The sequence below is a fragment of the Urocitellus parryii genome, chromosome 3 (assembly GCF_045843805.1).
Source record: "Urocitellus parryii isolate mUroPar1 chromosome 3, mUroPar1.hap1, whole genome shotgun sequence".
Taxonomy (NCBI): Eukaryota; Metazoa; Chordata; class Mammalia; order Rodentia; family Sciuridae; genus Urocitellus; species Urocitellus parryii.
The window spans coordinates 85,837,986-85,846,479 of record NC_135533.1 but is presented as its reverse complement, the minus strand read 5'-3'; the positions used below and the strand labels follow the sequence as shown (position 1 = coordinate 85,846,479).

Here is an 8,494-nt window from a genome sequence, read left to right as displayed (position 1 = left end):
GCCAAATTTTTTACTTCATCCATCTGAGTGTTGTGTTGATGCACGGTGACATTCATAATTTTATAAACATTTATTTGGAAAATAATTAATTTTTGTCGCATGCATTTTGAAACCACTAGCCAGGTTGTTTAATTTAACGATGTCACATAAATTGTGTCCTCTAGATAACAATAATCTAAAAGATTGGAGATTTCTTGGAATATTGGGAATGGAACCACCATTTGACCAGCTGTCCCTCTCCTCTGTCTATATTCAAGGGACTTAAAAACAGCATTACAGGGACACAGCCACATCAATGTTTATAGCAGCACAATTCACAATAGCTAAACTGTGGAGCCAACTTAGATGCCCTTCAATAGATAAATGGATAAAAAAATGTGGCATATATATACAATGGAATATTACTCAGCAGTAAAAGAGAATAAAACCATGGCATTTGCAGGTAAATGGATGGAGTTAGAGAAGATAATGCTAAGTGAAGTTAGTCAATCCAAAAAAAAAACAAATGCCAAATGTTTTCTTTGATATAAGGAGGCTGATTCATAATGGGATAGGGAGCAGGAGCATGGGAGGAATAGATGAACTCTAGATAGGGCAGAGGGGTTGGAGGGGAAGGGAGGGGGCATGGGGTAATCAATGATGGTGGAATGTGATGATCATTACTATCCAAAGCACATGTATGATGACATGAATTGGTGTGAATATATGATGTATACAAATAGGGAAAAAAAAGATTGAAAGTACAAGATTTAATGATATTCAAAGTATCCAAAATTTAAATATATTTTAAAAATCAATTAAATGTACATAATACTCCTTTTTTATGGAATGCTTCATGAATTTGCTTGTCATCTTTGCACAAGGGCCATGCTAATTTTCTCTGTATCACTCCAACTTTAATATATGTGCTGCCAAAGTGAGTGCTATACTTATTTTTATATGATTTTCATAAATATTCTTTTTCTTTTTCTTCCAAACATTAAAAGGAAAGCCCAATTTATTAACAAATAACAAAATTTTATAGAGTTAAATAAAAAGCATTGAAATAAAGGTGAAATTATGTTTAAGATTTTTTTTTAATTTTAATGAAAGTTCATTACATATTTTGTAGAAATATAAACTCTTTGTAATTTTATTATTCAGTATTCATCCAGTTACCTATTTAAATATCACAGGTCACAACTAGATATAAACTGTTTGATATAACAGAAGGTGTAACTTTTACAGACACCACACAAATTCATGATGACCTTCAAAACCTCAATTTCCAAGGTGAAGTAAAGCAAGAAAATGGTTGTTTGGCACTACTGGGTGACTTCATTATGCAGGAATGTTTTGCATTCATGATTTGATGGGATGGCACACAAAGCAGTGTCCCTAAGTTAGTACAACCCTAAACTTGCAAGGTCTGGTCACACTCACTGTAGGTTCTAAGGAAACAGAATGGAGAAGCATTTTCTTGGGGACTGAATAGTGTTGGGAATATCACAGGGAAAGAAGCCAGCGCACTGAGAATGGTAACTTTCTGCATGATGATTGGCTTGGTTGCTTCAAAAATTTAACATCACAAAGGAGACCTGGGAAGTGGTGGAGCAGCTCAGGAGGCTGAGGCAGGAGGATTACAAGTTTAAAGCGAGGACTTAAGCAACTGAGTGAGACCCTCTTTCTAAATAAAATACAAAAAAAGACTGGGGATGTGGCTCAGTGGTCAAGTGCCCCTGAGTTTAATCCCTGGTTAAAAAAAAAAAAAAAAGAAGGGGCTGGGGTAGTGACTAAGTGGTAGCGCACTCGCCTAGCATGTGCAGGGCCCTGGGATCGATCCTCAGCACCACATATAAATAAATAAATTAAATAAAGGTATTGTGTCCAGGTACAACTAAAAAATAAATTTAAAAAAATGCTTTAAAAAAAAGGAAATTAGGAACATGTAGCAATCATATAAATATGCCAGAAAAAGCTTGTTCTATTCCTCACTCCAAATAGTAAAATATCTATAAAAAAAAAAAAAAATGAGACAATTAGGGAATTTTGTCATGAGCCATCCATGGGCTGTGTGTGAGCTATGTGCATTTGAGTGTGTGGGAGGACTGGCCTGTCTTGCATGCTCCTTAGGCTGTGTGACGCACGTGTGCCCTTTCCTCTTGCTCTGCCTGTGTTCCCACATGGCACCTGAGATGGGTGCGACTTGCCAAGATGTCAGTCAAACTGCTGACCACAGACATCATCAAGCAACCCTCTGAAACCCAATTCCTTGCCTTATTTGGGTGGAACTTTCTCAAATGTCTTGGTGGAGGTGCCTTATAAATAGAAGGTTTCAGGCACTCTCTCTTTTGCTCCTCTTGCTCTTCTTGCTCCTTCCAGTACTAGAGCTGACCCTTGAGGTCACTGAGCCTTCTTGCCTTAGAAACTTATGTCCATATGCCGCGTGGTTTCTTCCCTGTTTCCTTAGTTATCAATAATACAGCCTGCCCCTTTAAACCCAGTTCATATCGCCGGCCCGGCCAGCTGGTGATAAAATTTGAGTAGGGATTGGCTCTTGGATCATATTATGAAATTACTGGTAAGGTTAACAGTTTTAATAATGGCACTATGATTGCATAGGAGAATTTTTAGGAAGAGTATGCTGAATTCTTAAAGATAAAACATTGTTCTGTTAGCAACTTACTTGCAAATAGTTCAGCAAAATGTATTTCTTAGCTAAGAGATTAGTAGCAGGCACACTATGGTGGTGAACAGACACTCTTTCCTAGTATTAGAAGTGCTAATGGATAAGACCTGTAGAGGACACAATTTCACAGTGCCAAATGTGCAAATCCACATATCTTGGAGAGCAAAAATTCCAGCACTGGGAATTTATCGGACAAATATACTGGTTGTTATACATGTAAAATGATTCACATCCATCAGTAGGGAGATGGGCTGTGCATACAATAGAGTACACAGTACGTACAATATAGTAGAATAGAGGGATAAAATGGCAGATTAAAGGTTAGTGATGGAAACATCTCTAACATCTAATACTAGGTGAAAAAAAAAGCAATATACTAAGTAATACTGTATTATACTTTTGATTCAGGGAAAAGATATGTTTCTGTTTAAACTCTTTTTTGGCAGGATGTATACGAAGTCAATCACAATGGCTTCCTGGGAGGAGAATTAAGTAGCTGGGGATTCGGGTGGGAGGGACACTTTTTCCTGATCATCCTTCTATACATTTTAAATTTTTTTTAAGTTGTAGAAGGACACAGTACCTTGAATTTTTTTTTTTTTACTTATTTTTATGTGGTGCTGGGGAGCCAACACAGTGCCTCACATGTGCTTGGCAAGAGCTCCACCACTGAGCCGGTTAGGCCTGGCTGGAGTGGTTGGGAGTATTTGATCATCGACACTCTTCAGAATGCTGGTGCAACTGACTGTGAGAGCATCTTATTATTGGTTTAAGTTGCCGACAGGAATTACTCCCCACATATTGCCTGCACCCAGAGTAGACTGCTCCAATCACTATGCCTTCCGTATGCCACTATCCCTATGGAACAGTGGGTAAATGCCTTTAGCAGGAAATTCACACCCAGAGGGTGAGAGAGAGAAAGGAGAAAAAGAAAAGCCACATCAAAATATGTTCAATTTACTTACTCCTCTTTGAAATGCAAATTAAAACATCTATGAAATGACATTTTCACACTGCAAAAAAAAAACACATTTTTTTTTAATAATCACATGCAATATTAGCAAGTGTATGAAAAAATAGGAAATGCAGGGCTTTTTGCATTTTCAGTGTTCATAGTCACTGAACTCATAATTCTATTTCTGAAAATTTTTCTAAAGAAAGTAATCAGAGATGGGAATAAAAATATATTACTCACAATGGAAAAAATTTCAAAAGTAAATGCCCATGGTAATAAATTAAATTATGAAAGATCTCCATGGAGAAGCTGTAAGCAATCATTGAAATCATTGCAATCATTTATATGTTGCAAAATAATATTTATTGACTCAAAATGTGAATAAAGCAATTCAAATCAAGCATAGAGAAACCATTTTTTATTGTGGTCAAATTTATGTAAATATAATGTACTACTCTAACCATTTTTAAGTGCACAGTTCAATGACATTAAGTATTGTCACATTGTTCTGCAACCATCACCACCATCTAGCCCCAGAACTGTACTAATCAGACAATAACACTCCATTTCCACCCTCCACTTAACCCCTGGAATCTACCATTCCACTTTCTGTTCCTACCTATTTGACTATTCTAGGTACCTAATGTAAGTGGAATACAGAGTAGCTGTTATTTTACGACTGGCTTATTTTATAGGCATCCTGTCTTCTAGGTTCCTCCATGTTGTAACATGTGTCAGAATTCCCTCCTTTAAGAATTAATGGTGGGGGGCGGCTGGGGTTGTGGCTCAGCAGTAGAGTGCTCGCCTAGCATGTGCGAGGTCCTGGGTTCAATTCTCAGCACCACATAAAAATAAATAAACAAAATAAATGTATTGTGAACAAATAAAAAAATAAATATTAAAAAAAATGGGGCTGGGGTTGTGGCTCAGTGGTAGAGAGCTTGCCGAGCATGCACGAGGCCCTGGGTTCGATCCTCAGCACCACATAAAAATACATAAATAAAATAAAGGTATTGTGTCCAACTATAACTAACAAAAATAAAAAATTAAACTCAAAAAGCTTAACACCAAAAAAATAAATAAATAGCCCAATCAATAAGTGGGCAAAGAAACTGAACATGCACTTCACAGAGGAAGAAATACAAACTGTCAACAAATATATGAAAAAAATGTTCAACTTCTCTAGCACTTAGAGAAATGCAAATTAAAACTACACTGAGGACTGGGGTTGTGGTAGAATGCTCACCTTGCATTTGCAAGGCACTGGGTTCAATCCTCAGCACCACATAAAAATAAATTAAGGTATCATGTCCTTCTGCAACTAAAAAAAAAAATTTTTTAAAGCTATACTGAGATTTCATTTCACTCCAGTCAGAATGGTAAATTTCAAGAATATAAGTGTTACAGTCAGCTTTTTTGTTGCTATGGCTAAATGACCCCACCAGCATAACTGTAGAGAAGGAAAAGTTTATTTGGGGGCTCACAATTTCAGAGGTCTAATCCAGAGGTGGCAGGCTCCATTCTTTGGGGCTTGAGGTGAGGCAGAACATTATGGCAGAAGAATGTGGTGCAGAGAAGCAGCTCACATGGTGATCAGGGAGCAGAGAGAGACTCCACTCTCCAGATACAAATATATACCCCAAAGCCACACCCCTAATGCCCACCTCCTCCAGCCACACCCCACCCACCAGTTAATCCCATTGGATTAACTCACTGATTAGGTTAAGGCTAGAACTCAATCATTTCTCCTCTAAATCTTCTTGCATTGTCTCACACATGAACTTTTGGGGGACACCTACATCCAAACCATAACAATAAGAAACAATAAATGTTAGTGAGGATGTGGAGTAAAAGGTACACTCTTAATTTCTGGTGGGACTTCAAACTTGTGCACTACTATGGAAAACAGTATGGAGATTCCACAGAAAACTTGGAATAGAACCATCATTTGACCCATTTATCCCAATCCTCAGTATACACCCAAAGGACTTAAAATCAGCATACTTTAGTGACACTGCCATATCAATGTTTATAGCAGCTCAATTCACGATAGCTAAGCTATGAAACCAACCTAGGTGCCCTTCAACAGATGAATGGATAAAGGAAATGTGATATATATATATATATATATATATATATATATATATATATATATATATATATATATATAGTGAAATATTACTCGGCCATAAAGAAGAAGAAAATTATGGCATTTTTCTAGTAAATGGATGGAACTGGAAATAATGCTAAGTGAAATAAGCCAATCCCAGAAAACCAAAGGTTCTCCCTGATATGTTGATGCTAACGTGCAATAAGGGTAGGGGATGGAAGAATAGAAGTTCATTGGATTAGACAAAGGGGAATGAAGGGAAGAGAAGGGGGATGAGAATAGAAAAGACTGTAGAATGAATCAGTCAAAACTTCCCTATGTTCATATATGAATACACAACCAGTGAAACTCCATGTTGAGTTCAACCACAAGAATGGGATCCTAATTAGAATAAGTTATACCCTATGTATAATATGTTAAAATACACTCTACTGTCATGTATTTCTAAACAGAATAAATTAAAAAATCAAATAAAAGATTTTTAAAAAGAATAAAGCACATTCCATTGTATGGATATACCACATTTTACTTACCCACTTATTTGTCAATGGACATTGAATTGCTTCTGCCTTTGGGAATTGGGAAGAAAGCTATGCTATGAGCATGGGTGTAAAATTATCTGTTCCAATCCTTGCTTTCATTTCTTTAGGGTACACACCTAGAAGCAGAATTGTGATGCCTGTGGAACAAATCTGAAATTGTCCCATAGCCGGAAGCCAGAGCTGCACACGTCATACCCGAGAAATAATTGCTGGCTGTTATATGCCACTAAATTTTCAAGGCCATTTTTTATGCTGAAACAGCTAAACTATGCACAGAGTTTATCTCTGGATACTGACATTGCCATGATTCCCCTGCTCCTAAGTATTTCCAAAGGTTTTACAATAAATTTATAATTTATTGTAATAAATATATTTATAAGATGATAAATAGTAATAAATTTATTCATAATAATAATAATAAATTTATTTATAAGATGATAAAAGCAATTAAACTGAATTATTCTATACAAGATGATTGACAATAGGATTTTTTTTTTTTTGCCTGTTATAATCACCCGTTTTGAAAATACTTTAAATTTGAATTTGTTTCACAATGAGCATTCTTACTTTTGTAACCAGGAAGAAAAAAAAAAAGAACAAGGTCTTTTGTTTCTTTCTCTTCTCCCCATTTTCCACCCCCAAGGATGGCCACTCACCAACACATGCCCACCCACAAGAATGGGGTCCTAATTAGAATAAGATGCATCCCATGCTTGAATAATTTTATCAAAATGGATTCTGCCATCCTGTATAACTAAAAAGAACCATTTTTTTTTTAATTCCAAAAGGAACCTCAGCATATAGTAGTGAAGCCAAATAGACTAAAGGTACAACATCCTTTTTTATTGGCTGTCTGGAGCTAGCCGGAGTGGAGATGGAACGTAATTACAAATGGGCACTGAGCATCTTTTTTCTACTGTTAGAAGTGTTTTAAGTTTGGATTGGTTGTTCAACTCTATAATTCACTAAAAATCATTAAATTATGTACTTAAAGTGGGTAAATTCTGTGGTTTATGAATTACACCTCAATCATTTTTAAAAAACATTCTTCCTTTACATGAAGACTTAAATAGGTTTTCATTTTCAACAACTGGGACCACAGATGACTCCCAATAAAAACACAATAATAACAAAAATAAATAAATACATAGAATCTCATTGAAAAGAGTAGCATCATTAAAGGCAACCTGAATGAAGCAAAGAGTCTTTAAAGGGGGAAAAAACTCAACCTCAAATGTAACAGGAGCACTTTGTGAGTGGACACTCATTCTCCCAACTGGTGGTTCCAGACAGCATGCAGGAGTCTGGCTTGGGCAGAAACTTAGCAGTGTGAAGGAGCGCTTTGGAAGTCAGCAGGACTTGAAGAGGGGTTAGGAAACATGTGAAGCAAAAGCACAACTATACCCAGCTTGCTTAGGACCAGGGCAATGTGCAGACACTTTTCACTCCCTACCTATGAATAGGCTAACTAGTCAGCCACTAGATGAAACTTGCTGAAAGTAAATGAATGAGTTGCGTGGTTCCTCCTACGAACTGAGATGTAACCAAACACTTTGAGGTTGGCTCAGGGGTTACCTTACTTGAACCAAAACGATTTGCAAGTTCTGTAAACTAGTGCAGAGTACAGTAAAAACCCTGTGTCCCAGTCCAAATGTCCTAAATCAGCCACTCTTGTCTGGAAGTTGTCTGCTTGTCAAATTTCTAGGCTAATGTGGAGCTCTTGCAATATGAAAGTTGCCATGACAACTGAGGGGAAAGTTTTGGTCAACAGAATATAATCCAAAAAAAAAAAAAAAAAAATCTTTGAGCAGCTTCTGCAAGCCAAAGGGAATTTGAATGATTCTCAGTTATAAAACCTGGGAATCACAAGTCAAGAAACAAACATTCAAATGAGTCAAATTGACAAAGAAGGAAACATGGTCAGCCCAACCACGCTGCTTTACCATGAGACACTTTGCACATAAGTTGCTCAAGAAATGTTTGGTGGGTTTGATCTGATTGAGGGAGCTCTAAATCCTTATTCCATGCCCCAAAGAAGAATGAGTTTGACTCATGGAGCTGAGATCCAACTGCACTAAATGGATATAGATTTCTGGAAATCACAGTACTTGAAATGAGTGAACTTTTATTGTGGTGCTTCCTCAACTACTCTTCAGTTACATTAATTAGTATTTGCTTTGACATTTATTCAAGTAAAAACTGCTTTTGCAAAAATGTAG

The 8,494-nt window shown here is 36.7% G+C and overlaps 1 non-coding gene across 1 annotated transcript; it reads right to left on the bottom strand.

The window, feature by feature from the left end:
• Window positions 1-817: 817 nt before the first annotated feature.
• On the bottom strand, window positions 818-924 carry LOC113195826 (U6 spliceosomal RNA). The gene has a single exon (XR_003302473.1). It is a non-coding gene; the product is annotated as a U6 spliceosomal RNA (small nuclear RNA).
• Window positions 925-8,494: the final 7,570 nt, after the last annotated feature.